General features: G+C 62.0%; 16 non-coding genes across 16 annotated transcripts; all 16 read right to left on the reverse strand.

The window, feature by feature from the left end:
• Positions 1 to 884: 884 nt before the first annotated feature.
• LOC146351670 (5S ribosomal RNA) lies at positions 885 to 1003 on the reverse strand. The gene has a single exon (XR_014789766.1). It is a non-coding gene; the product is annotated as a 5S ribosomal RNA (ribosomal RNA).
• A 1688-nt stretch (positions 1004 to 2691) lies between these two features.
• On the reverse strand, positions 2692 to 2810 carry LOC146351671 (5S ribosomal RNA). Its single transcript, XR_014789690.1, has one exon. It is a non-coding gene; the product is annotated as a 5S ribosomal RNA (ribosomal RNA).
• Positions 2811 to 3753: 943 nt separating this feature from the next.
• On the reverse strand, positions 3754 to 3872 carry LOC146351672 (5S ribosomal RNA). The gene has a single exon (XR_014789691.1). It is a non-coding gene; the product is annotated as a 5S ribosomal RNA (ribosomal RNA).
• A 1687-nt stretch (positions 3873 to 5559) lies between these two features.
• LOC146351673 (5S ribosomal RNA) lies at positions 5560 to 5678 on the reverse strand. The gene has a single exon (XR_014789692.1). It is a non-coding gene; the product is annotated as a 5S ribosomal RNA (ribosomal RNA).
• A 1692-nt stretch (positions 5679 to 7370) lies between these two features.
• Positions 7371 to 7489, reverse strand: LOC146351674 (5S ribosomal RNA). Its single transcript, XR_014789705.1, has one exon. It is a non-coding gene; the product is annotated as a 5S ribosomal RNA (ribosomal RNA).
• A 1687-nt stretch (positions 7490 to 9176) lies between these two features.
• LOC146351675 (5S ribosomal RNA) lies at positions 9177 to 9295 on the reverse strand. Its single transcript, XR_014789693.1, has one exon. It is a non-coding gene; the product is annotated as a 5S ribosomal RNA (ribosomal RNA).
• Positions 9296 to 10238: 943 nt separating this feature from the next.
• LOC146351676 (5S ribosomal RNA) lies at positions 10239 to 10357 on the reverse strand. Its single transcript, XR_014789749.1, has one exon. It is a non-coding gene; the product is annotated as a 5S ribosomal RNA (ribosomal RNA).
• A 1688-nt stretch (positions 10358 to 12045) lies between these two features.
• LOC146351677 (5S ribosomal RNA) lies at positions 12046 to 12164 on the reverse strand. Its single transcript, XR_014789716.1, has one exon. It is a non-coding gene; the product is annotated as a 5S ribosomal RNA (ribosomal RNA).
• A 1688-nt stretch (positions 12165 to 13852) lies between these two features.
• Positions 13853 to 13971, reverse strand: LOC146351678 (5S ribosomal RNA). The gene has a single exon (XR_014789694.1). It is a non-coding gene; the product is annotated as a 5S ribosomal RNA (ribosomal RNA).
• A 1688-nt stretch (positions 13972 to 15659) lies between these two features.
• LOC146351679 (5S ribosomal RNA) lies at positions 15660 to 15778 on the reverse strand. Its single transcript, XR_014789695.1, has one exon. It is a non-coding gene; the product is annotated as a 5S ribosomal RNA (ribosomal RNA).
• Positions 15779 to 16721: 943 nt separating this feature from the next.
• LOC146351680 (5S ribosomal RNA) lies at positions 16722 to 16840 on the reverse strand. The gene has a single exon (XR_014789696.1). It is a non-coding gene; the product is annotated as a 5S ribosomal RNA (ribosomal RNA).
• Positions 16841 to 18528: 1688 nt separating this feature from the next.
• LOC146351681 (5S ribosomal RNA) lies at positions 18529 to 18647 on the reverse strand. The gene has a single exon (XR_014789697.1). It is a non-coding gene; the product is annotated as a 5S ribosomal RNA (ribosomal RNA).
• Positions 18648 to 19590: 943 nt separating this feature from the next.
• LOC146351682 (5S ribosomal RNA) lies at positions 19591 to 19709 on the reverse strand. Its single transcript, XR_014789698.1, has one exon. It is a non-coding gene; the product is annotated as a 5S ribosomal RNA (ribosomal RNA).
• Positions 19710 to 20648: 939 nt separating this feature from the next.
• LOC146351683 (5S ribosomal RNA) lies at positions 20649 to 20767 on the reverse strand. Its single transcript, XR_014789699.1, has one exon. It is a non-coding gene; the product is annotated as a 5S ribosomal RNA (ribosomal RNA).
• A 1687-nt stretch (positions 20768 to 22454) lies between these two features.
• Positions 22455 to 22573, reverse strand: LOC146351684 (5S ribosomal RNA). The gene has a single exon (XR_014789767.1). It is a non-coding gene; the product is annotated as a 5S ribosomal RNA (ribosomal RNA).
• Positions 22574 to 24261: 1688 nt separating this feature from the next.
• Positions 24262 to 24380, reverse strand: LOC146351685 (5S ribosomal RNA). The gene has a single exon (XR_014789753.1). It is a non-coding gene; the product is annotated as a 5S ribosomal RNA (ribosomal RNA).
• Positions 24381 to 24587: the final 207 nt, after the last annotated feature.

The following is a 24587-nucleotide window of genomic DNA, read 5'->3' on the forward strand; positions in this document are numbered from 1 at the left end:
GCAACTTCTAATGCAGCAGCGAGGCAGTCTCCCTCTACCCCTCGCGTCGCCTGCCTCGCTGCGTGGGCCTCATTCTCCTGCTTCTGTCGCCTGCACCTTGGCTTCCCTGCCTTTCGCCCTTCTGAAAAGGCACTGAAACACCGCTGCTGCCCCGAGACGCGCTCCAGCGCTCCATAGGCGTCTCAAGTCTCCCTGGAGCTGCATCTCCACAAGCTTGCGCCGGGACGAGGGAACAGCAGGGTTGCCGCTAGAGGCAGCCCCGCCCCGCCACACCACCGGGATGAATGTCCGGAAGCCGTCACGGGGGAGGGGGGAACAGCCCCTCTCGCAGGCTGGCAAGTCCGCTGCATGTCCCCCATTCCGCCCCATCTGTGGGTTGCACTGGCCTAGTTTTCCAAAGGCTTGGAGGGAAAAGCCCCCCGCCCAAGCCCTCCTCTGCCCTGTGGTGGAGGAAGGCCATAGCCAGCGGGCCAGGAGCTTCAGGGGCAGCCAGAGTGTGCTGCAAAAGGGAAGCGGTGGCAGCAGGTGTGCTGGGGCTCAGGCTGGCACAAGAGAGGAAGGGAAAAGGAAGCAGGAAGAGCCAAAGGAGGAAAAGCCTACATCACCCGGCATTTCCGGGCGGTCTCCCACCCAAGTAGTATCCAGGCCTGACGAGCTCGGGCGCGTTCAGGGCAGTATGGCTGTAGAAGCTGCGCCGCTTTGCTGCCAGTGCCTTTAAGCAGAGATACAGCAACAAGGCACCGTCGCAGCAAAAGGCTGCGTTGAGCCAGTTTTCCCCCGACAAAATGCTGCGGTGAGCCAGTTTTCCTCCAGCAGCTGCGCTGGGGCACAGGCTGGCTGAAAAGAGGAAGGGAAAAGGGAGCGGGAAGAGCAAAAGGAGGAAAAGCCTACAGCACCCGGTATTCCCAGGCGGTCTCCCATCCAAGTACTAACCAGGCCTGATCCTGCTTACCTTCCGAGATCAGACGAGATCGGGCGCGTTCAGGGTAGTATGGCCGTAGACGCTCTGGTGCCTTGCCACCACCGCCTTTAAGCAGGAGCCCTGCAAGAACACACCCGCAACTTCCAATGCAGCAGCGAGGCAGTCTCCCTCTACCCCTCGCGTCGCCTGCCTCGCTGCATGGGCCTCATTCTCCTGCTTCTGTCGCCTGCACCTTGGCTTCCCTGCCTTTCGCCCTTCTGAAAAGGCACTGAAACACCGCTGCTGCCCCGAGACGCACTCCAGCGCACCATAGGCGTCTCAAGTCTCCCTGGAGCTGCATCTCCACAAGGTTGCGCCGGGACGACGGAACAGCAGGGTTGCCGCTAGAGGCAGCCCCGCCCCGCCACACCACCGGGATGAATGTCCGGAAGCCGTCACGGGGGAGGGGGGAACAGCCCCTCTCGCAGGCTGGGCAAGGCCGCTGCATGTCCCCCATTCCGCCCCACCTGTGGGTTGCACTGGCCTAGTTTTCCAAAGGCTTGGAGGGAAAAGCCCCCCGCCCAAGCCCTCCTCTGCCCTCTGGTGGAAGAAGGCCATAGCCAGCGGGCCAGGAGCTTCAGGGGCAGCCAGAGTGTGCTGCAAAAGGGAAGCGGCGGCAGCAGGTGTGCTGGGGCTCAGGCTGGCTGAAGAGAGGAAGGGAAAAGGAAGCAGGAAGAGCCAAAGGAGGAAAAGCCTACATCACCCGGCGCTTCCGGGCGGTCTCCCACCCAAGTAGTATCCAGGCCTGACGAGATTGGGCATGTTCAGGGTACTATGGCCGTAGGCGCTCTGCAGCCTTGCCACCACCACCTTAAAGCAGGAGCCCCGCAGGAACACACCCGCAACATCAAATGCAGCAGTGATCCAGTCTCCCCCTACCCTTCGCGTCGCCTGCCTGCCTTGCTGCATTGGGCTCATTCTCCTGCTTCTGTCGCCTGCACCTTGGCTTCCCTGCCTTTCGCCCTTCTGAAAAGGCACTGAAACACCGCTGCTGCCCCGACACGCACTCCAGCGCTCCGTAGACGTCTCAAGCCTCCCTGGAGCCGCATCTCCACAAGGTTGCGCCGGGACGAGGGAACAGCAGGGTTGCCGCTAGAGGCAGCCCCGCCCCGCCACACCACTGGGATGAATGCCCGGAAGCCGTCACGGGGGAGGGGGGAACAGCCCCTCTCGCAGGCTGGGTAAGTCCACTGCATGTCCCCCATTCCGCCCCACCAGTGGGTTGCACTGGCCTAGTTTTCCAAAGGCTTGGAGGGAAAAGCCCCCCGCCCAAGCCCTCCTCTGCCCTGTGGTGGAGGAAGGCCATAGCCAGCGGGCCAGGAGCTTCAGGGGCAGCAAGAGTGTGCTGCAAAAGGGAAGCGGTGGCAGCAGCTGCGCTGGGGCTCAGGTTGGCTGAAGAGAGAAAAGGAAAAGGAAGCAGGAAGAGCCAAAGGAGGAAAAGCCTACATCACCCGGCGTTTCCGGGCGGTCTCCCACCCAAGTAGTATCCAGGCCTGACGAGCTCGGGCGCGTTCAGGGCAGTATGGCTGTAGAAGCTGCGCCGCTTTGCTGCCAGTGCGTTTAAGCAGAGACACAGCAACAAGGCACCGTCGGAGCAAAAGGCTGCGTTGAGCCAGTTTTCCCCTGACAAAATGCTGCGGTGAGCCAGTTTTCCTCCAGCAGCTGCGCTGGGGCACAGGCTGGCTGAAAAGAGGAAGGGAAAAGGGAGCGGGAAGAGCAAAAGGAGGAAAAGCCTACAGCACCCGGTATTCCCAGGCGGTCTCCCATCCAAGTACTAACCAGGCCTGACCCTGCTTAGCTTCCGAGATCAGACGAGATCGGGCGCGTTCAGGGTAGTATGGCCGTAGACGCTCTGCTGCCTTGCCACCACCGCCTTTAAGCAGGAGCCCCGCAGGAACACACCCGCAACGTCAAATGCAGCAGTGATCCAGTCTCCCCCTACCCTTCACGTCGCCTGCCTGCCTTGCTGCATTGGGCTCATTCTCCTGCTTCTGTCGCCTGCACCTTGGCTTCCCTGCCTTTCGCCCTTCTGAAAAGGCACTGAAACACCGCTGCTGCCCCGACACGCACTCCAGCGCTCCATAGGCGTCTCAAGCCTCCCTGGAGCTGCATCTCCACAAGGTTGCGCCGGGACGAGGGAACAGCAGGGTTGCCGCTAGAGGCAGCCCCGCCCCGCCACACCACCGGGATGAATGTCCGGAAGCCGTCACGGGGGAGGGGGGAACAGCCCCTCTCGCAGGCTGGCAAGTCCGCTGCATGTCCCCCATTCCGCCCCACCTGTGGGTTGCACTGGCCTAGTTTTCCAAAGGCTTGGAGGGAAAAGCCCCCCGCCCAAGCCCTCCTCTGCCCTGTGGTGGAGGAAGGCCATAGCCAGCGGGCCAGGAGCTTCAGGGGCAGCCAGAGTGTGCTGCAAAAGGGAAGCGGTGGCAGCAGGTGTGCTGGGGCTCAGGCTGGCACAAGAGAGGAAGGGAAAAGGAAGCAGGAAGAGCCAAAGGAGGAAAAGCCTACATCACCCGGCATTTCCGGGCGGTCTCCCACCCAAGTAGTATCCAGGCCTGACGAGCTCGGGCGCGTTCAGGGCAGTATGGCTGTAGAAGCTGCGCCGCTTTGCTGCCAGTGCCTTTAAGCAGAGATACAGCAACAAGGCACCGTCGGAGCAAAAGGCTGCGTTGAGCCAGTTTTCCCCCGACAAAATGCTGCGGTGAGCCAGTTTTCCTCCAGCAGCTGCGCTGGGGCACAGGCTGGCTGAAAAGAGGAAGGGAAAAGGCAGCGGGAAGAGCAAAAGGAGGAAAAGCCTACAGCACCCGGTATTCCCAGGCGGTCTCCCATCCAAGTACTAACCAGGCCTGACCCTGCTTAGCTTCCGAGATCAGACGAGATCGGGCGCGTTCAGGGTAGTATGGCCGTAGACGCTCTGCTGCCTTGCCACCACCGCCTTTAAGCAGGAGCCCCGCAGGAACACACCCGCAACTTCCAATGCAGCAGCGAGGCAGTCTCCCTCTACCCCTCGCGTCGCCTGCCTCGCTGCGTGGGCCTCATTCTCCTGCTTCTGTCGCCTGCACCTTGGCTTCCCTGCCTTTCGCCCTTCTGAAAAGGCACTGAAACACCGCTGCTGCCCCGAGACGCGCTCCAGCGCTCCATAGGCGTCTCAAGTCTCCCTGGAGCTGCATCTCCACAAGCTTGCGCCGGGACGAGGGAACAGCAGGGTTGCCGCTAGAGGCAGCCCCGCCCCGCCACACCACCGGGATGAATGTCCGGAAGCCGTCACGGGGGAGGGGGGAACAGCCCCTCTCGCAGGCTGGGCAAGGCCGCTGCATGTCCCCCATTCCGCCCCACATGTGGGTTGCACTGGCCTAGTTTTCCAATGGCTTGGAGGGAAAAGCCCCCCGCCCAAGCCCTCCTCTGCCCTCTGGTGGAAGAAGGCCATAGCCAGCGGGCCAGGAGCTTCAGGGGCAGCCAGAGTGTGCTGCAAAAGGGAAGCGGCGGCAGCAGGTGTGCTGGGGCTCAGGCTGGCTGAAGAGAGGAAGGGAAAAGGAAGCAGGAAGAGCCAAAGGAGGAAAAGCCTACATCACCCGGCGCTTCCGGGCGGTCTCCCACCCAAGTAGTATCCAGGCCTGACGAGATCGGGCATATTCAGGGTACTATGGCCGTAGGCGCTCTGCAGCCTTGCCACCACCACCTTAAAGCAGGAGCCCCGCAGGAACACACCCGCAACGTCAAATGCAGCAGTGATCCAGTCTCCCCCTACCCTTCGCGTCGCCTGCCTGCCTTGCTGCATTGGGCTCATTCTCCTGCTTCTGTCGCCTGCACCTTGGCTTCCCTGCCTTTCGCCCTTCTGAAAAGGCACTGAAACACCGCTGCTGCCCCGAGACGCACTCCAGCGCACCATAGGCGTCTCAAGTCTCCCTGGAGCTGCATCTCCACAAGGTTGCGCCGGGACGACGGAACAGCAGGGTTGCCGCTAGAGGCAGCCCCGCCCCGCCACACCACCGGGATGAATGTCCGGAAGCCGTCACGGGGGAGGGGGGAACAGCCCCTCTCGCAGGCTGGCAAGTCCGCTGCATGTCCCCCATTCCGCCCCATCTGTGGGTTGCACTGGCCTAGTTTTCCAAAGGCTTGGAGGGAAAAGCCCCCCGCCCAAGCCCTCCTCTGCCCTGTGGTGGAGGAAGGCCATAGCCAGCGGGCCAGGAGCTTCAGGGGCAGCCAGAGTGTGCTGCAAAAGGGAAGCGGTGGCAGCAGCTGCGCTGGGGATCAGGTTGGCTGAAGAGAGAAAAGGAAAAGGAAGCAGGAAGAGCCAAAGGAGGAAAAGCCTACATCACCCGGCGTTTCCGGGCGGTCTCCCACCCAAGTAGTATCCAGGCCTGACGAGCTCGGGCGCGTTCAGGGCAGTATGGCTGTAGAAGCTGCGCCGCTTTGCTGCCAGTGCGTTTAAGCAGAGACACAGCAACAAGGCACCGTCGGAGCAAAAGGCTGCGTTGAGCCAGTTTTCCCCTGACAAAATGCTGCGGTTAGCCAGTTTTCCTCCAGCAGCTGCGCTGGGGCACAGGCTGGCTGAAAAGAGGAAGGGAAAAGGGAGCGGGAAGAGCAAAAGGAGGAAAAGCCTACAGCACCCGGTATTCCCAGGCGGTCTCCCATCCAAGTACTAACCAGGCCTGACCCTGCTTAGCTTCCGAGATCAGACGAGATCGGGCGCGTTCAGGGTAGTATGGCCGTAGACGCTCTGCTGCCTTGCCACCACCGCCTTTAAGCAGGAGCCCCGCAGGAACACACCCGCAACGTCAAATGCAGCAGTGATCCAGTCTCCCCCTACCCTTCACGTCGCCTGCCTGCCTTGCTGCATTGGGCTCATTCTCCTGCTTCTGTCGCCTGCACCTTGGCTTCCCTGCCTTTCGCCCTTCTGAAAAGGCACTGAAACACCGCTGCTGCCCCGACACGCACTCCAGCGCTCCATAGGCGTCTCAAGCCTCCCTGGAGCTGCATCTCCACAAGCTTGTGCCGGGACGAGGGAACAGCAGGGTTGCCGCTAGAGGCAGCCCCGCCCCGCCACACCACCGGGATGAATGTCCGGAAGCCGTCACGGGGGAGGGGGGAACAGCCCCTCTCGCAGGCTGGGCAAGGCCGCTGCATGTCCCCCATTCCGCCCCACATGTGGGTTGCACTGGCCTAGTTTTCCAATGGCTTGGAGGGAAAAGCCCCCCCCCCAAGCCCTCCTCTGCCCTCTGGTGGAAGAAGGCCATAGCCAGCGGGCCAGGAGCTTCAGGGGCAGCCAGAGTGTGCTGCAAAAGGGAAGCGGCGGCAGCAGGTGTGCTGGGGCTCAGGCTGGCTGAAGAGAGGAAGGGAAAAGGAAGCAGGAAGAGCCAAAGGAGGAAAAGCCTACATCACCTGGCGCTTCCGGGCGGTCTCCCACCCAAGTAGTATCCAGGCCTGACGAGATCGGGCATGTTCAGGGTACTATGGCCGTAGGCGCTCTGCAGCCTTGCCACCACCACCTTAAAGCAGGAGCCCCGCAGGAACACACCCGCAACGTCAAATGCAGCAGTGATCCAGTCTCCCCCTACCCTTCGCGTCGCCTGCCTGCCTTGCTGCATTGGGCTCATTCTCCTGCTTCTGTCGCCTGCACCTTGGCTTCCCTGCCTTTCGCCCTTCTGAAAAGGCACTGAAACACCGCTGCTGCCCCGACACGCACTCCAGCGCTCCATAGGCGTCTCAAGTCTCCCTGGAGCTGCATCTCCACAAGGTTGCGCCGGGACGAGGGAACAGCAGGGTTGCCGCTAGAGGCAGCCCCGCCCCGCCACACCACCGGGATGAATGCCCGGAAGCCGTCACGGGGGAGGGGGGAACAGCCCCTCTCGCAGGCTGGGCAAGTCCGCTGCATGTCCCCCATTCTGCCCCACCTGTGGGTTGCACTGGCCTAGTTTTCCAAAGGCTTGGAGGGAAAAGCCCCCCGCCCAAGCCCTCCTCTGCCCTGTGGTGGAGGAAGGCCATAGCCAGCGGGCCAGGAGCTTCAGGGGCAGCAAGAGTGTGCTGCAAAAGGGAAGCGGTGGCAGCAGCTGCGCTGGGGCTCAGGTTGGCTGAAGAGAGAAAAGGAAAAGGAAGCAGGAAGAGCCAAAGGAGGAAAAGCCTACATCACCCGGCGCTTCCGGGCGGTCTCCCACCCAAGTAGTATCCAGGCCTGACGAGCTCGGGCGCGTTCAGGGCAGTATGGCTGTAGAAGCTGCGCCACTTTGCTGCCAGTGCGTTTAAGCAGAGACACAGCAACAAGGCACCGTCGGAGCAAAAGGCTGTGTTGAGCCAGTTTTCCCCTGACAAAATGCTGCGGTGAGCCAGTTTTCCTCCAGCAGCTGCGCTGGGGCACAGGCTGGCTGAAAAGAGGAAGGGAAAAGGCAGTGGGAAGAGCAAAAGGAGGAAAAGCCTACAGCACCCGGCATTCCCAGGCGGTCTCCCATCCAAGTACTAACCAGGCCTGACCCTGCTTAGCTTCCGAGATCAGACGAGATCGGGCGCGTTCAGGGTAGTATGGCCGTAGACGCTCTGCTGCCTTGCCACCACCGCCTTTAAGCAGGAGCCCCGCAGGAACACACCCGCAACTTCCAATGCAGCAGCGAGGCAGTCTCCCTCTACCCCTCGCGTCGCCTGCCTCGCTGCGTGGGCCTCATTCTCCTGCTTCTGTCGCCTGCACCTTGGCTTCCCTGCCTTTCGCCCTTCTGAAAAGGCACTGAAACACCGCTGCTGCCCCGAGACGCGCTCCAGCGCTCCATAGGCGTCTCAAGTCTCCCTGGAGCTGCATCTCCACAAGCTTGCGCCGGGACGAGGGAACAGCAGGGTTGCCGCTAGAGGCAGCCCCGCCCCGCCACACCACCGGGATGAATGTCCGGAAGCCGTCACGGGGGAGGGGGGAACAGCCCCTCTCGCAGGCTGGGCAAGGCCGCTGCATGTCCCCCATTCCGCCCCACATGTGGGTTGCACTGGCCTAGTTTTCCAATGGCTTGGAGGGAAAAGCCCCCCCCCCAAGCCCTCCTCTGCCCTCTGGTGGAAGAAGGCCATAGCCAGCGGGCCAGGAGCTTCAGGGGCAGCCAGAGTGTGCTGCAAAAGGGAAGCGGCGGCAGCAGGTGTGCTGGGGCTCAGGCTGGCTGAAGAGAGGAAGGGAAAAGGAAGCAGGAAGAGCCAAAGGAGGAAAAGCCTACATCACCCGGCGCTTCCGGGCGGTCTCCCACCCAAGTAGTATCCAGGCCTGACGAGATCGGGCATATTCAGGGTACTATGGCCGTAGGCGCTCTGCAGCCTTGCCACCACCACCTTAAAGCAGGAGCCCCGCAGGAACACACCCGCAACGTCAAATGCAGCAGTGATCCAGTCTCCCCCTACCCTTCGCGTCGCCTGCCTGCCTTGCTGCATTGGGCTCATTCTCCTGCTTCTGTCGCCTGCACCTTGGCTTCCCTGCCTTTCGCCCTTCTGAAAAGGCACTGAAACACCGCTGCTGCCCCGAGACGCACTCCAGCGCACCATAGGCGTCTCAAGTCTCCCTGGAGCTGCATCTCCACAAGGTTGCGCCGGGACGACGGAACAGCAGGGTTGCCGCTAGAGGCAGCCCCGCCCCGCCACACCACCGGGATGAATGTCCGGAAGCCGTCACGGGGGAGGGGGGAACAGCCCCTCTCGCAGGCTGGCAAGTCCGCTGCATGTCCCCCATTCCGCCCCATCTGTGGGTTGCACTGGCCTAGTTTTCCAAAGGCTTGGAGGGAAAAGCCCCCCGCCCAAGCCCTCCTCTGCCCTGTGGTGGAGGAAGGCCATAGCCAGCGGGCCAGGAGCTTCAGGGGCAGCCAGAGTGTGCTGCAAAAGGGAAGCGGTGGCAGCAGCTGCGCTGGGGATCAGGTTGGCTGAAGAGAGAAAAGGAAAAGGAAGCAGGAAGAGCCAAAGGAGGAAAAGCCTACATCACCCGGCGTTTCCGGGCGGTCTCCCACCCAAGTAGTATCCAGGCCTGACGAGCTCGGGCGCGTTCAGGGCAGTATGGCTGTAGAAGCTGCGCCGCTTTGCTGCCAGTGCGTTTAAGCAGAGACACAGCAACAAGGCACCGTCGGAGCAAAAGGCTGCGTTGAGCCAGTTTTCCCCTGACAAAATGCTGCGGTGAGCCAGTTTTCCTCCAGCAGCTGCGCTGGGGCACAGGCTGGCTGAAAAGAGGAAGGGAAAAGGGAGCGGGAAGAGCAAAAGGAGGAAAAGCCTACAGCACCCGGTATTCCCAGGCGGTCTCCCATCCAAGTACTAACCAGGCCTGACCCTGCTTAGCTTCCGAGATCAGACGAGATCGGGCGCGTTCAGGGTAGTATGGCCGTAGACGCTCTGCTGCCTTGCCACCACCGCCTTTAAGCAGGAGCCCCGCAGGAACACACCCGCAACGTCAAATGCAGCAGTGATCCAGTCTCCCCCTACCCTTCACGTCGCCTGCCTGCCTTGCTGCATTGGGCTCATTCTCCTGCTTCTGTCGCCTGCACCTTGGCTTCCCTGCCTTTCGCCCTTCTGAAAAGGCACTGAAACACCGCTGCTGCCCCGACACGCACTCCAGCGCTCCATAGGCGTCTCAAGCCTCCCTGGAGCTGCATCTCCACAAGGTTGCGCCGGGACGAGGGAACAGCAGGGTTGCCGCTAGAGGCAGCCCCGCCCCGCCACACCACCGGGATGAATGTCCGGAAGCCGTCACGGGGGAGGGGGGAACAGCCCCTCTCGCAGGCTGGCAAGTCCGCTGCATGTCCCCCATTCCGCCCCACCTGTGGGTTGCACTGGCCTAGTTTTCCAAAGGCTTGGAGGGAAAAGCCCCCCGCCCAAGCCCTCCTCTGCCCTGTGGTGGAGGAAGGCCATAGCCAGCGGGCCAGGAGCTTCAGGGGCAGCCAGAGTGTGCTGCAAAAGGGAAGCGGCGGCAGCAGGTGTGCTGGGGCTCAGGCTGGCACAAGAGAGGAAGGGAAAAGGAAGCAGGAAGAGCCAAAGGAGGAAAAGCCTACATCACCCGGCGCTTCCGGGCGGTCTCCCACCCAAGTAGTATCCAGGCCTGACGAGCTCGGGCGCGTTCAGGGCAGTATGGCTGTAGAAGCTGCGCCGCTTTGCTGCCAGTGCCTTTAAGCAGAGATACAGCAACAAGGCACCGTCGCAGCAAAAGGCTGCGTTGAGCCAGTTTTCCCCCGACAAAATGCTGCGGTGAGCCAGTTTTCCTCCAGCAGCTGCGCTGGGGCACAGGCTGGCTGAAAAGAGGAAGGGAAAAGGGAGCGGGAAGAGCCAAAGGAGGAAAAGCCTACAGCACCCGGTATTCCCAGGCGGTCTCCCATCCAAGTACTAACCAGGCCTGACCCTGCTTACCTTCCGAGATCAGACGAGATCGGGCGCGTTCAGGGTAGTATGGCCGTAGACGCTCTGGTGCCTTGCCACCACCGCCTTTAAGCAGGAGCCCTGCAAGAACACACCCGCAACTTCCAATGCAGCAGCGAGGCAGTATCCCTCTACCCCTCGCGTCGCCTGCCTCGCTGCGTGGGCCTCATTCTCCTGCTTCTGTCGCCTGCACCTTGGCTTCCCTGCCTTTCGCCCTTCTGAAAAGGCACTGAAACACCGCTGCTGCCCCGAGACGCGCTCCAGCGCTCCATAGGCGTCTCAAGTCTCCCTGGAGCTGCATCTCCACAAGCTTGTGCCGGGACGAGGGAACAGCAGGGTTGCCGCTAGAGGCAGCCCCGCCCCGCCACACCACCGGGATGAATGTCCGGAAGCCGTCACAGGGGAGGGGGGAACAGCCCCTCTCGCAGGCTGGGCAAGGCCGCTGCATGTCCCCCATTCCGCCCCACATGTGGGTTGCACTGGCCTAGTTTTCCAATGGCTTGGAGGGAAAAGCCCCCCGCCCAAGCCCTCCTCTGCCCTGTGGTGGAGGAAGGCCATAGCCAGCGGGCCAGGAGCTTCAGGGGCAGCCAGAGTGTGCTGCAAAAGGGAAGCGGCGGCAGCAGGTGTGCTGGGGCTCAGGCTGGCTGAAGAGAGGAAGGGAAAAGGAAGCAGGAAGAGCCAAAGGAGGAAAAGCCTACATCACCCGGCGCTTCCGGGCGGTCTCCCACCCAAGTAGTATCCAGGCCTGACGAGATCGGGCATGTTCAGGGTACTATGGCCGTAGGCGCTCTGCAGCCTTGCCACCACCACCTTAAAGCAGGAGCCCCGCAGGAACACACCCGCAACGTCAAATGCAGCAGTGATCCAGTCTCCCCCTACCCTTCGCGTCGCCTGCCTGCCTTGCTGCATTGGGCTCATTCTCCTGCTTCTGTCGCCTGCACCTTGGCTTCCCTGCCTTTCGCCCTTCTGAAAAGGCACTGAAACACCGCTGCTGCCCCGACACGCACTCCAGCGCTCCATAGGCGTCTCAAGTCTCCCTGGAGCTGCATCTCCACAAGGTTGCGCCGGGACGAGGGAACAGCAGGGTTGCCGCTAGAGGCAGCCCCGCCCCGCCACACCACCGGGATGAATGCCCGGAAGCCGTCACGGGGGAGGGGGGAACAGCCCCTCTCGCAGGCTGGGCAAGTCCGCTGCATGTCCCCCATTCCGCCCCACCTGTGGGTTGCACTGGCCTAGTTTTCCAAAGGCTTGGAGGGAAAAGCCCCCCGCCCAAGCCCTCCTCTGCCCTGTGGTGGAGGAAGGCCATAGCCAGCGGGCCAGGAGCTTCAGGGGCAGCCAGAGTGTGCTGCAAAAGGGAAGCGGTGGCAGCAGCTGCGCTGGGGATCAGGTTGGCTGAAGAGAGAAAAGGAAAAGGAAGCAGGAAGAGCCAAAGGAGGAAAAGCCTACATCACCCGGCGCTTCCGGGCGGTCTCCCACCCAAGTAGTATCCAGGCCTGACGAGCTCGGGCGCGTTCAGGGCAGTATGGCTGTAGAAGCTGCGCCGCTTTGCTGCCAGTGCCTTTAAGCAGAGATACAGCAACAAGGCACCGTCGGAGCAAAAGGCTGCGTTGAGCCAGTTTTCCCCCGACAAAATGCTGCGGTGAGCCAGTTTTCCTCCAGCAGCTGCGCTGGGGCACAGGCTGGCTGAAAAGAGGAAGGGAAAAGGGAGCGGGAAGAGCAAAAGGAGGAAAAGCCTACAGCACCCGGTATTCCCAGGCGGTCTCCCATCCAAGTACTAACCAGGCCTGACCCTGCTTAGCTTCCGAGATCAGACGAGATCGGGCACGTTCAGGGTAGTATGGCCGTAGACGCTCTGCTGCCTTGCCACCACCGCCTTTAAGCAGGAGCCCTGCAAGAACACACCTGCAACTTCCAATGCAGCAGCGAGGCAGTCTCCCTCTACCCCTCGCGTCGCCTGCCTCGCTGCGTGGGCCTCATTCTCCTGCTTCTGTCGCCTGCACCTTGGCTTCCCTGCCTTTCGCCCTTCTGAAAAGGCACTGAAACACCGCTGCTGCCCCGAGACGCGCTCCAGCGCTCCATAGGCGTCTCAAGTCTCCCTGGAGCTGCATCTCCACAAGCTTGTGCCGGGACGAGGGAACAGCAGGGTTGCCGCTAGAGGCAGCCCCGCCCCGCCACACCACCGGGATGAATGTCCGGAAGCCGTCACGGGGGAGGGGGGAACAGCCCCTCTCGCAGGCTGGGCAAGGCCGCTGCATGTCCCCCATTCCGCCCCACATGTGGGTTGCACTGGCCTAGTTTTCCAATGGCTTGGAGGGAAAAGCCCCCCCCCCAAGCCCTCCTCTGCCCTCTGGTGGAAGAAGGCCATAGCCAGCGGGCCAGGAGCTTCAGGGGCAGCCAGAGTGTGCTGCAAAAGGGAAGCGGCAGCAGCAGGTGTGCTGGGGCTCAGGCTGGCTGAAGAGAGGAAGGGAAAAGGAAGCAGGAAGAGCCAAAGGAGGAAAAGCCTACATCACCCGGCGCTTCCGGGCGGTCTCCCACCCAAGTAGTATCCAGGCCTGACGAGATCGGGCATGTTCAGGGTACTATGGCCGTAGGCGCTCTGCAGCCTTGCCACCACCACCTTAAAGCAGGAGCCCCGCAGGAACACACCCGCAACGTCAAATGCAGCAGTGATCCAGTCTCCCCCTACCCTTCGCGTCGCCTGCCTGCCTTGCTGCATTGGGCTCATTCTCCTGCTTCTGTCGCCTGCACCTTGGCTTCCCTGCCTTTCGCCCTTCTGAAAAGGCACTGAAACACCGCTGCTGCCCCGACACGCGCTCCAGCGCTCCATAGGCGTCTCAAGTCTCCCTGGAGCTGCATCTCCACAAGGTTGCGCCGGGACGAGGGAACAGCAGGGTTGCCGCTAGAGGCAGCCCCGCCCCGCCACACCACTGGGATGAATGCCCGGAAGCCGTCACGGGGGAGGGGGGAACAGCCCCTCTCGCAGGCTGGGCAAGTCCGCTGCATGTCCCCCATTCCGCCCCACCTGTGGGTTGCACTGGCCTAGTTTTCCAAAGGCTTGGAGGGAAAAGCCCCCCGCCCAAGCCCTCCTCTGCCCTGTGGTGGAGGAAGGCCATAGCCAGCGGGCCAGGAGCTTCAGGGGCAGCAAGAGTGTGCTGCAAAAGGGAAGCGGTGGCAGCAGCTGCGCTGGGGCTCAGGTTGGCTGAAGAGAGAAAAGGAAAAGGAAGCAGGAAGAGCCAAAGGAGGAAAAGCCTACATCACCCAGCGCTTCCGGGCGGTCTCCCACCCAAGTAGTATCCAGGCCTGACGAGCTCGGGCGCGTTCAGGGCAGTATGGCTGTAGAAGCTGCGCCACTTTGCTGCCAGTGCGTTTAAGCAGAGACACAGCAACAAGGCACCGTCGGAGCAAAAGGCTGTGTTGAGCCAGTTTTCCCCTGACAAAATGCTGCGGTGAGCCAGTTTTCCTCCAGCAGCTGCGCTGGGGCACAGGCTGGCTGAAAAGAGGAAGGGAAAAGGGAGCGGGAAGAGCCAAAGGAGGAAAAGCCTACAGCACCCGGTATTCCCAGGCGGTCTCCCATCCAAGTACTAACCAGGCCTGACCCTGCTTAGCTTCCGAGATCAGACGAGATCGGGCGCGTTCAGGGTAGTATGGCCGTAGACGCTCTGCTGCCTTGCCACCACCGCCTTTAAGCAGGAGCCCTGCAAGAACACACCCGCAACTTCCAATGCAGCAGCGAGGCAGTCTCCCTCTACCCCTCGCGTCGCCTGCCTCGCTGCATGGGCCTCATTCTCCTGCTTCTGTCGCCTGCACCTTGGCTTCCCTGCCTTTCGCCCTTCTGAAAAGGCACTGAAACACCGCTGCTGCCCCGAGACGCGCTCCAGCGCTCCATAGGCGTCTCAAGTCTCCCTGGAGCTGCATCTCCACAAGGTTGCGCCGGGACGACGGAACAGCAGGGTTAGCGCTAGAGGCAGCCCCGCCCCGCCACACCACCGGGATGAATGTCCGGAAGCCGTCACGGGGGAGGGGGGAACAGCCCCTCTCGCAGGCTGGGCAAGGCCGCTGCATGTCCCCCATTCCGCCCCACCTGTGGGTTGCACTGGCCTAGTTTTCCAAAGGCTTGGAGGGAAAAGCCCCCCGCCCAAGCCCTCCTCTGCCCTCTGGTGGAAGAAGGCCATAGCCAGCGGGCCAGGAGCTTCAGGGGCAGCCAGAGTGTGCTGCAAAAGGGAAGCGGCGGCAGCAGGTGTGCTGGGGCTCAGGCTGGCTGAAGAGAGGAAGGGAAAAGGAAGCAGGAAGAGCCAAAGGAGGAAAAGCCTACATCACCCGGCGCTTCCGGGCGGTCTCCCACCCAAGTAGTATCCAGGCCTGACGAGATTGGGCATGTTCAGGGTACTATGGCCGTAGGCGCTCTGCAGCCTTGCCACCACCACCTTAAAGCAGGAGCCCCGCAGGAACACACCCGCAACATCAAATGCAGCAGTGATCCAGTCTCCCCCTACCCTTCGCGTCGCCTGCCTGCCTTGCTGCATTGGGCTCATTCTCCTGCTTCTGTCGCCTGCACCTTGGCTTCCCTGCCTTTCGCCCTTCTGAAAAGGCACTGAAACACCGCTGCTGCCCCGACACGCACTCCAGCGCTCCGTAGACGTCTCAAGCCTCCCTGGAGCCGCATCTCCACAAGGTTGCGCCGGGACGAGGGAACAGCAGGGTTGCCGCTAGAGGCAGCCCCGCCCCGCCACACCACTGGGATGAATGCCCGGAAGCCGTCACGGGGGAGGGGGGAACAGCCCCTCTCGCAGGCTGGGTAAGTCCACTGCATGTCCCCCATTCCGCCCCACCAGTGGGTTGCACTGGCCTAGTTTTCCAAAGGCTTGGAGGGAAAAGCCCCCCGCCCAAGCCCTCCTCTGCCCTGTGGTGGAGGAAGGCCATAGCCAGCGGGCCAGGAGCTTCAGGGGCAGCAAGAGTGTGCTGCAAAAGGGAAGCGGTGGCAGCAGCTGCGCTGGGGCTCAGGTTGGCTGAAGAGAGAAAAGGAAAAGGAAGCAGGAAGAGCCAAAGGAGGAAAAGCCTACATCACCCGGCGTTTCCGGGCGGTCTCCCACCCAAGTAGTATCCAGGCCTGACGAGCTCGGGCGCGTTCAGGGCAGTATGGCTGTAGAAGCTGCGCCGCTTTGCTGCCAGTGCGTTTAAGCAGAGACACAGCAACAAGGCACCGTCGGAGCAAAAGGCTGCGTTGAGCCAGTTTTCCCCTGACAAAATGCTGCGGTGAGCCAGTTTTCCTCCAGCAGCTGCGCTGGGGCACAGGCTGGCTGAAAAGAGGAAGGGAAAAGGGAGCGGGAAGAGCAAAAGGAGGAAAAGCCTACAGCACCCGGTATTCCCAGGCGGTCTCCCATCCAAGTACTAACCAGGCCTGACCCTGCTTAGCTTCCGAGATCAGACGAGATCGGGCGCGTTCAGGGTAGTATGGCCGTAGACGCTCTGCTGCCTTGCCACCACCGCCTTTAAGCAGGAGCCCCGCAGGAACACACCCGCAACGTCAAATGCAGCAGTGATCCAGTCTCCCCCTACCCTTCACGTCGCCTGCCTGCCTTGCTGCATTGGGCTCATTCTCCTGCTTCTGTCGCCTGCACCTTGGCTTCCCTGCCTTTCGCCCTTCTGAAAAGGCACTGAAACACCGCTGCTGCCCCGACACGCACTCCAGCGCTCCATAGGCGTCTCAAGCCTCCCTGGAGCTGCATCTCCACAAGGTTGCGCCGGGACGAGGGAACAGCAGGGTTGCCGCTAGAGGCAGCCCCGCCCCGCCACACCACCGGGATGAATGTCCGGAAGCCGTCACGGGGGAGGGGGGAACAGCCCCTCTCGCAGGCTGGCAAGTCCGCTGCATGTCCCCCATTCCGCCCCACCTGTGGGTTGCACTGGCCTAGTTTTCCAAAGGCTTGGAGGGAAAAGCCCCCCGCCCAAGCCCTCCTCTGCCCTGTGGTGGAGGAAGGCCATAGCCAGCGGGCCAGGAGCTTCAGGGGCAGCCAGAGTGTGCTGCAAAAGGGAAGCGGTGGCAGCAGGTGTGCTGGGGCTCAGGCTGGCACAAGAGAGGAAGGGAAAAGGAAGCAGGAAGAGCCAAAGGAGGAAAAGCCTACATCACCCGGCATTTCCGGGCGGTCTCCCACCCAAGTAGTATCCAGGCCTGACGAGCTCGGGCGCGTTCAGGGCAGTATGGCTGTAGAAGCTGCGCCGCTTTGCTGCCAGTGCCTTTAAGCAGAGATACAGCAACAAGGCACCGTCGGAGCAAAAGGCTGCGTTGAGCCAGTTTTCCCCCGACAAAATGCTGCGGTGAGCCAGTTTTCCTCCAGCAGCTGCGCTGGGGCACAGGCTGGCTGAAAAGAGGAAGGGAAAAGGCAGCGGGAAGAGCAAAAGGAGGAAAAGCCTACAGCACCCGGTATTCCCAGGCGGTCTCCCATCCAAGTACTAACCAGGCCTGACCCTGCTTAGCTTCCGAGATCAGACGAGATCGGGCGCGTTCAGGGTAGTATGGCCGTAGACGCTCTGGTGCCTTGCCACCACCGCCTTTAAGCAGGAGCCCTGCAAGAACACACCCGCAACTTCCAATGCAGCAGCGAGGCAGTCTCCCTCTACCCCTCGCGTCGCCTGCCTCGCTGCATGGGCCTCATTCTCCTGCTTCTGTCGCCTGCACCTTGGCTTCCCTGCCTTTCGCCCTTCTGAAAAGGCACTGAAACACCGCTGCTGCCCCGAGACGCGCTCCAGCGCTCCATAGGCGTCTCAAGTCTCCCTGGAGCTGCATCTCCACAAGGTTGCGCCGGGACGACGGAACAGCAGGGTTGCCGCTAGAGGCAGCCCCGCCCCGCCACACCACCGGGATGAATGTCCGGAAGCCGTCACGGGGGAGGGGGGAACAGCCCCTCTCGCAGGCTGGGCAAGGCCGCTGCATGTCCCCCATTCCGCCCCACCTGTGGGTTGCACTGGCCTAGTTTTCCAAAGGCTTGGAGGGAAAAGCCCCCCGCCCAAGCCCTCCTCTGCCCTCTGGTGGAAGAAGGCCATAGCCAGCGGGCCAGGAGCTTCAGGGGCAGCCAGAGTGTGCTGCAAAAGGGAAGCGGCGGCAGCAGGTGTGCTGGGGCTCAGGCTGGCTGAAGAGAGGAAGGGAAAAGGAAGCAGGAAGAGCCAAAGGAGGAAAAGCCTACATCACCCGGCGCTTCCGGGCGGTCTCCCACCCAAGTAGTATCCAGGCCTGACGAGATTGGGCATGTTCAGGGTACTATGGCCGTAGGCGCTCTGCAGCCTTGCCACCACCACCTTAAAGCAGGAGCCCCGCAGGAACACACCCGCAACATCAAATGCAGCAGTGATCCAGTCTCCCCCTACCCTTCGCGTCACCTGCCTGCCTTGCTGCATTGGGCTCATTCTCCTGCTTCTGTCGCCTGCACCTTGGCTTCCCTGCCTTTCGCCCTTCTGAAAAGGCACTGAAACACCGCTGCTGCCCCGACACGCACTCCAGCGCTCCGTAGACGTCTCAAGCCTCCCTGGAGCCGCATCTCCACAAGGTTGCGCCGGGACGAGGGAACAGCAGGGTTGCCGCTAGAGGCAGCCCCGCCCCGCCACACCACTGGGATGAATGCCCGGAAGCCGTCACGGGGGAGGGGGGAACAGCCCCTCTCGCAGGCTGGGTAAGTCCACTGCATGTCCCCCATTCCGCCCCACCAGTGGGTTGCACTGGCCTAGTTTTCCAAAGGCTTGGAGGGAAAAGCCCCCCGCCCAAGCCCTCCTCTGCCCTGTGGTGGAGGAAGGCCATAGCCAGCGGGCCAGGAGCTTCAGGGGCAGCAAGAGTGTGCTGCAAAAGGGAAGCGGTGGCAGCAGCTGCGCTGGGGCTCAGGTTGGCTGAAGAGAGAAAAGGAAAAGGAAGCAGGAAGAGCCAAAGGAGGAAAAGCCTACATCACCCGGCGTTTCCGGGCGGTCTCCCACCCAAGTAGTATCCAGGCCTGACGAGCTCGGGCGCGTTCAGGGCAGTATGGCTGTAGAAGCTGCGCCGCTTTGCTGCCAGTGCGTTTAAGCAGAGACACAGCAACAAGGCACCGTCGGAGCAAAAGGCTGCGTTGAGCCAGTTTTCCCCTGACAAAATGCTGCGGTGAGCCAGTTTTCCTCCAGCAGCTGCGCTGGGGCACAGGCTGGCTGAAAAGAGGAAGGGAAAAGGGAGCGGGAAGAGCAAAAGGAGGAAAAGCCTACAGCACCCGGTATTCCCAGGCGGTCTCCCATCCAAGTACTAACCAGGCCTGACCCTGCTTAGCTTCCGAGATCAGACGAGATCGGGCGCGTTCAGGGTAGTATGGCCGTAGACGCTCTGCTGCCTTGCCACCACCGCCTTTAAGCAGGAGCCCCGCAGGAACACACCCGCAACGTCAAATGCAGCAGTGATCCAGTCTCCCCCTACCCTTCACGTCGCCTGCCTGCCTTGCTGCATTGGGCTCATTCTCCTGCTTCTGTCGCCTGCACCTTGGCTTCCCTGCCTTTCGCCCTTCTGAAAAGGCACTGAAACACCGCTGCTGCCCCGACACGCACTCCAGCGCTCCATAGGCGTCTCAAGCCTCCCTGGAGCTGCATCTCCACAAGGTTGCGCCGGGACGAGGGAACAGCAGGGTTGCCGCTAGAGGCAGCCCCGCCCCGCCACACCACCGGGATGAATGTCCGGAAGCCGTCACGGGGGAGGGGGGAACAGCCCCTCTCGCAGGCTGGCAAGTCCGCTGCATGTCCCCCATTCCGCCCCACCTGTGGGTTGCACTGGCCTAGTTTTCCAAAGGCTTGGAGGGAAAAGCCCCCCGCCCAAGCCCTCCTCTGCCCTGTGGTGGAGGAAGGCCATAGCCAGCGGGCCAGGAGCTTCAGGGGCAGCCAGAGTGTGCTGCAAAAGGGAAGCGGTGGCAGCAGGTGTGCTGGGGCTCAGGCTGGCACAAGAGAGGAAGGGAAAAGGAAGCAGGAAGAGCCAAAGGAGGAAAAGCCTACATCACCCGGCATTTCCGGGCGGTCTCCCACCCAAGTAGTATCCAGGCCTGACGAGCTCGGGCGCGTTCAGGGCAGTATGGCTGTAGAAGCTGCGCCGCTTTGCTGCCAGTGCCTTTAAGCAGAGATACAGCAACAAGGCACCGTCGGAGCAAAAGGCTGCGTTGAGCCAGTTTTCCCCCGACAAAATGCTGCGGTGAGCCAGTTTTCCTCCAGCAGCTGCGCTGGGGCACAGGCTGGCTGAAAAGAGGAAGGGAAAAGGCAGCGGGAAGAGCAAAAGGAGGAAAAGCCTACAGCACCCGGTATTCCCAGGCGGTCTCCCATCCAAGTACTAACCAGGCCTGACCCTGCTTAGCTTCCGAGATCAGACGAGATCGGGCGCGTTCAGGGTAGTATGGCCGTAGACGCTCTGCTGCCTTGCCACCACCGCCTTTAAGCAGGAGCCCCGCAGGAACACACCCGCAACTTCCAATGCAGCAGCGAGGCAGTCTCCCTCTACCCCTCGCGTCGCCTGCCTCGCTGCGTGGGCCTCATTCTCCTGCTTCTGTCGCCTGCACCTTGGCTTCCCTGCCTTTCGCCCTTCTGAAAAGGCACTGAAACACCGCTGCTGCCCCGAGACGCGCTCCAGCGCTCCATAGGCGTCTCAAGTCTCCCTGGAGCTGCATCTCCACAAGGTTGCGCCGGGACGACGGAACAGCAGGGTTGCCGCTAGAGGCAGCCCCGCCCCGCCACACCACCGGGATGAATGTCCGGAAGCCGTCACGGGGGAGGGGGGAACAGCCCCTCTCGCAGGCTGGCAAGTCCGCTGCATGTCCCCCATTCCGCCCCATCTGTGGGTTGCACTGGCCTAGTTTTCCAAAGGCTTGGAGGGAAAAGCCCCCCGCCCAAGCCCTCCTCTGCCCTGTGGTGGAGGAAGGCCATAGCCAGCGGGCCAGGAGCTTCAGGGGCAGCCAGAGTGTGCTGCAAAAGGGAAGCGGTGGCAGCAGCTGCGCTGGGGATCAGGTTGGCTGAAGAGAGAAAAGGAAAAGGAAGCAGGAAGAGCCAAAGGAGGAAAAGCCTACATCACCCGGCGTTTCCGGGCGGTCTCCCACCCAAGTAGTATCCAGGCCTGACGAGCTCGGGCGCGTTCAGGGCAGTATGGCTGTAGAAGCTGCGCCGCTTTGCTGCCAGTGCCTTTAAGCAGAGATACAGCAACAAGGCACCGTCGGAGCAAAAGGCTGCGTTGAGCCAGTTTTCCCCCGACAAAATGCTGCGGTGAGCCAGTTTTCCTCCAGCAGCTGCGCTGGGGCACAGGCTGGCTGAAAAGAGGAAGGGAAAAGGGAGCGGGAAGAGCCAAAGGAGGAAAAGCCTACAGCACCCGGTATTCCCAGGCGGTCTCCCATCCAAGTACTAACCAGGCCTGACCCTGCTTAGCTTCCGAGATCAGACGAGATCGGGCGCGTTCAGGGTAGTATGGCCGTAGACGCTCTGCTGCCTTGCCACCACCGCCTTTAAGCAGGAGCCCTGCAAGAACACACCCGCAACTTCCAATGCAGCAGCGAGGCAGTCTCCCTCTACCCCTCGCGTCGCCTGCCTCGCTGCGTGGGCCTCATTCTCCTGCTTCTGTCGCCTGCACCTTGGCTTCCCTGCCTTTCGCCCTTCTGAAAAGGCACTGAAACACCGCTGCTGCCCCGAGACGCGCTCCAGCGCTCCATAGGCGTCTCAAGTCTCCCTGGAGCTGCATCTCCACAAGCTTGCGCCGGGACGAGGGAACAGCAGGGTTGCCGCTAGAGGCAGCCCCGCCCCGCCACACCACCGGGATGAATGTCCGGAAGCCGTCACGGGGGAGGGGGGAACAGCCCCTCTCGCAGGCTGGGCAAGGCCGCTGCATGTCCCCCATTCCGCCCCACATGTGGGTTGCACTGGCCTAGTTTTCCAATGGCTTGGAGGGAAAAGCCCCCCCCCCAAGCCCTCCTCTGCCCTCTGGTGGAAGAAGGCCATAGCCAGCGGGCCAGGAGCTTCAGGGGCAGCCAGAGTGTGCTGCAAAAGGGAAGCGGCGGCAGCAGGTGTGCTGGGGCTCAGGCTGGCTGAAGAGAGGAAGGGAAAAGGAAGCAGGAAGAGCCAAAGGAGGAAAAGCCTACATCACCCGGCGCTTCCGGGCGGTCTCCCACCCAAGTAGTATCCAGGCCTGACGAGATCGGGCATATTCAGGGTACTATGGCCGTAGGCGCTCTGCAGCCTTGCCACCACCACCTTAAAGCAGGAGCCCCGCAGGAACACACCCGCAACGTCAAATGCAGCAGTGATCCAGTCTCCCCCTACCCTTCGCGTCGCCTGCCTGCCTTGCTGCATTGGGCTCATTCTCCTGCTTCTGTCGCCTGCACCTTGGCTTCCCTGCCTTTCGCCCTTCTGAAAAGGCACTGAAACACCGCTGCTGCCCCGAGACGCACTCCAGCGCACCATAGGCGTCTCAAGTCTCCCTGGAGCTGCATCTCCACAAGGTTGCGCCGGGACGACGGAACAGCAGGGTTGCCGCTAGAGGCAGCCCCGCCCCGCCACACCACCGGGATGAATGTCCGGAAGCCGTCACGGGGGAGGGGGGAACAGCCCCTCTCGCAGGCTGGCAAGTCCGCTGCATGTCCCCCATTCCGCCCCATCTGTGGGTTGCACTGGCCTAGTTTTCCAAAGGCTTGGAGGGAAAAGCCCCCCGCCCAAGCCCTCCTCTGCCCTGTGGTGGAGGAAGGCCATAGCCAGCGGGCCAGGAGCTTCAGGGGCAGCCAGAGTGTGCTGCAAAAGGGAAGCGGTGGCAGCAGGTGTGCTGGGGCTCAGGCTGGCACAAGAGAGGAAGGGAAAAGGAAGCAGGAAGAGCCAAAGGAGGAAAAGCCTACATCACCCGGCATTTCCGGGCGGTCTCCCACCCAAGTAGTATCCAGGCCTGACGAGCTCGGGCGCGTTCAGGGCAGTATGGCTGTAGAAGCTGCGCCGCTTTGCTGCCAGTGCCTTTAAGCAGAGATACAGCAACAAGGCACCGTCGCAGCAAAAGGCTGCGTTGAGCCAGTTTTCCCCCGACAAAATGCTGCGGTGAGCCAGTTTTCCTCCAGCAGCTGCGCTGGGGCACAGGCTGGCTGAAAAGAGGAAGGGAAAAGGGAGCGGGAAGAGCAAAAGGAGGAAAAGCCTACAGCACCCGGTATTCCCAGGCGGTCTCCCATCCAAGTACTAACCAGGCCTGATCCTGCTTACCTTCCGAGATCAGACGAGATCGGGCGCGTTCAGGGTAGTATGGCCGTAGACGCTCTGGTGCCTTGCCACCACCGCCTTTAAGCAGGAGCCCTGCAAGAACACACCCGCAACTTCCAATGCAGCAGCGAGGCAGTCTCCCTCTACCCCTCGCGTCGCCTGCCTCGCTGCATGGGCCTCATTCTCCTGCTTCTGTCGCCTGCACCTTGGCTTCCCTGCCTTTCGCCCTTCTGAAAAGGCACTGAAACACCGCTGCTGCCCCGAGACGCACTCCAGCGCACCATAGGCGTCTCAAGTCTCCCTGGAGCTGCATCTCCACAAGGTTGCGCCGGGACGACGGAACAGCAGGGTTGCCGCTAGAGGCAGCCCCGCCCCGCCACACCACCGGGATGAATGTCCGGAAGCCGTCACGGGGGAGGGGGGAACAGCCCCTCTCGCAGGCTGGGCAAGGCCGCTGCATGTCCCCCATTCCGCCCCACCTGTGGGTTGCACTGGCCTAGTTTTCCAAAGGCTTGGAGGGAAAAGCCCCCCGCCCAAGCCCTCCTCTGCCCTCTGGTGGAAGAAGGCCATAGCCAGCGGGCCAGGAGCTTCAGGGGCAGCCAGAGTGTGCTGCAAAAGGGAAGCGGCGGCAGCAGGTGTGCTGGGGCTCAGGCTGGCTGAAGAGAGGAAGGGAAAAGGAAGCAGGAAGAGCCAAAGGAGGAAAAGCCTACATCACCCGGCGCTTCCGGGCGGTCTCCCACCCAAGTAGTATCCAGGCCTGACGAGATTGGGCATGTTCAGGGTACTATGGCCGTAGGCGCTCTGCAGCCTTGCCACCACCACCTTAAAGCAGGAGCCCCGCAGGAACACACCCGCAACATCAAATGCAGCAGTGATCCAGTCTCCCCCTACCCTTCGCGTCGCCTGCCTGCCTTGCTGCATTGGGCTCATTCTCCTGCTTCTGTCGCCTGCACCTTGGCTTCCCTGCCTTTCGCCCTTCTGAAAAGGCACTGAAACACCGCTGCTGCCCCGACACGCACTCCAGCGCTCCGTAGACGTCTCAAGCCTCCCTGGAGCCGCATCTCCACAAGGTTGCGCCGGGACGAGGGAACAGCAGGGTTGCCGCTAGAGGCAGCCCCGCCCCGCCACACCACCGGGATGAATGCCCGGAAGCCGTCACGGGGGAGGGGGGAACAGCCCCTCTCGCAGGCTGGGCAAGTCCGCTGCATGTCCCCCATTCCGCCCCACCAGTGGGTTGCACTGGCCTAGTTTTCCAAAGGCTTGGAGGGAAAAGCCCCCCGCCCAAGCCCTCCTCTGCCCTGTGGTGGAGGAAGGCCATAGCCAGCGGGCCATGAGCTTCAGGGGCAGCCAGAGTGTGCTGCAAAAGGGAAGCGGTGGCAGCAGCTGCGCTGGGGATCAGGTTGGCTGAAGAGAGAAAAGGAAAAGGAAGCAGGAAGAGCCAAAGGAGGAAAAGCCTACATCACCCGGCGTTTCCGGGCGGTCTCCCACCCAAGTAGTATCCAGGCCTGACGAGCTCGGGCGCGTTCAGGGCAGTATGGCTGTAGAAGCTGCGCCGCTTTGCTGCCAGTGCCTTTAAGCAGAGATACAGCAACAAGGCACCGTCGGAGCAAAAGGCTGCGTTGAGCCAGTTTTCCCCTGACAAAATGCTGCGGTGAGCCAGTTTTCCTCCAGCAGCTGCGCTGGGGCACAGGCTGGCTGAAAAGAGGAAGGGAAAAGGGAGCGGGAAGAGCAAAAGGAGGAAAAGCCTACAGCACCCGGTATTCCCAGGCGGTCTCCCATCCAAGTACTAACCAGGCCTGACCCTGCTTAGCTTCCGAGATCAGACGAGATCGGGCGCGTTCAGGGTAGTAGGGCCGTAGACGCTCTGCTGCCTTGCCACCACCGCCTTTAAGCAGGAGCCCTGCAAGAACACACCCGCAACTTCTAATGCAGCAGCGAGGCAGTCTCCCTCTACCCCTCGCGTCGCCTGCCTCGCTGCATGGGCCTCATTCTCCTGCTTCTGTCGCCTGCATCTTGGCTTCCCTGCCTTTCGCCCTTCTGAAAAGGCACTGAAACACCGCTGCTGCCC

This window comes from Heloderma suspectum, chromosome 3 (genome assembly GCF_057233095.1).
Source record: "Heloderma suspectum isolate Gila_16-S chromosome 3, 16-S_ref, whole genome shotgun sequence".
Taxonomy (NCBI): domain Eukaryota; kingdom Metazoa; phylum Chordata; class Lepidosauria; order Squamata; family Helodermatidae; genus Heloderma; species Heloderma suspectum.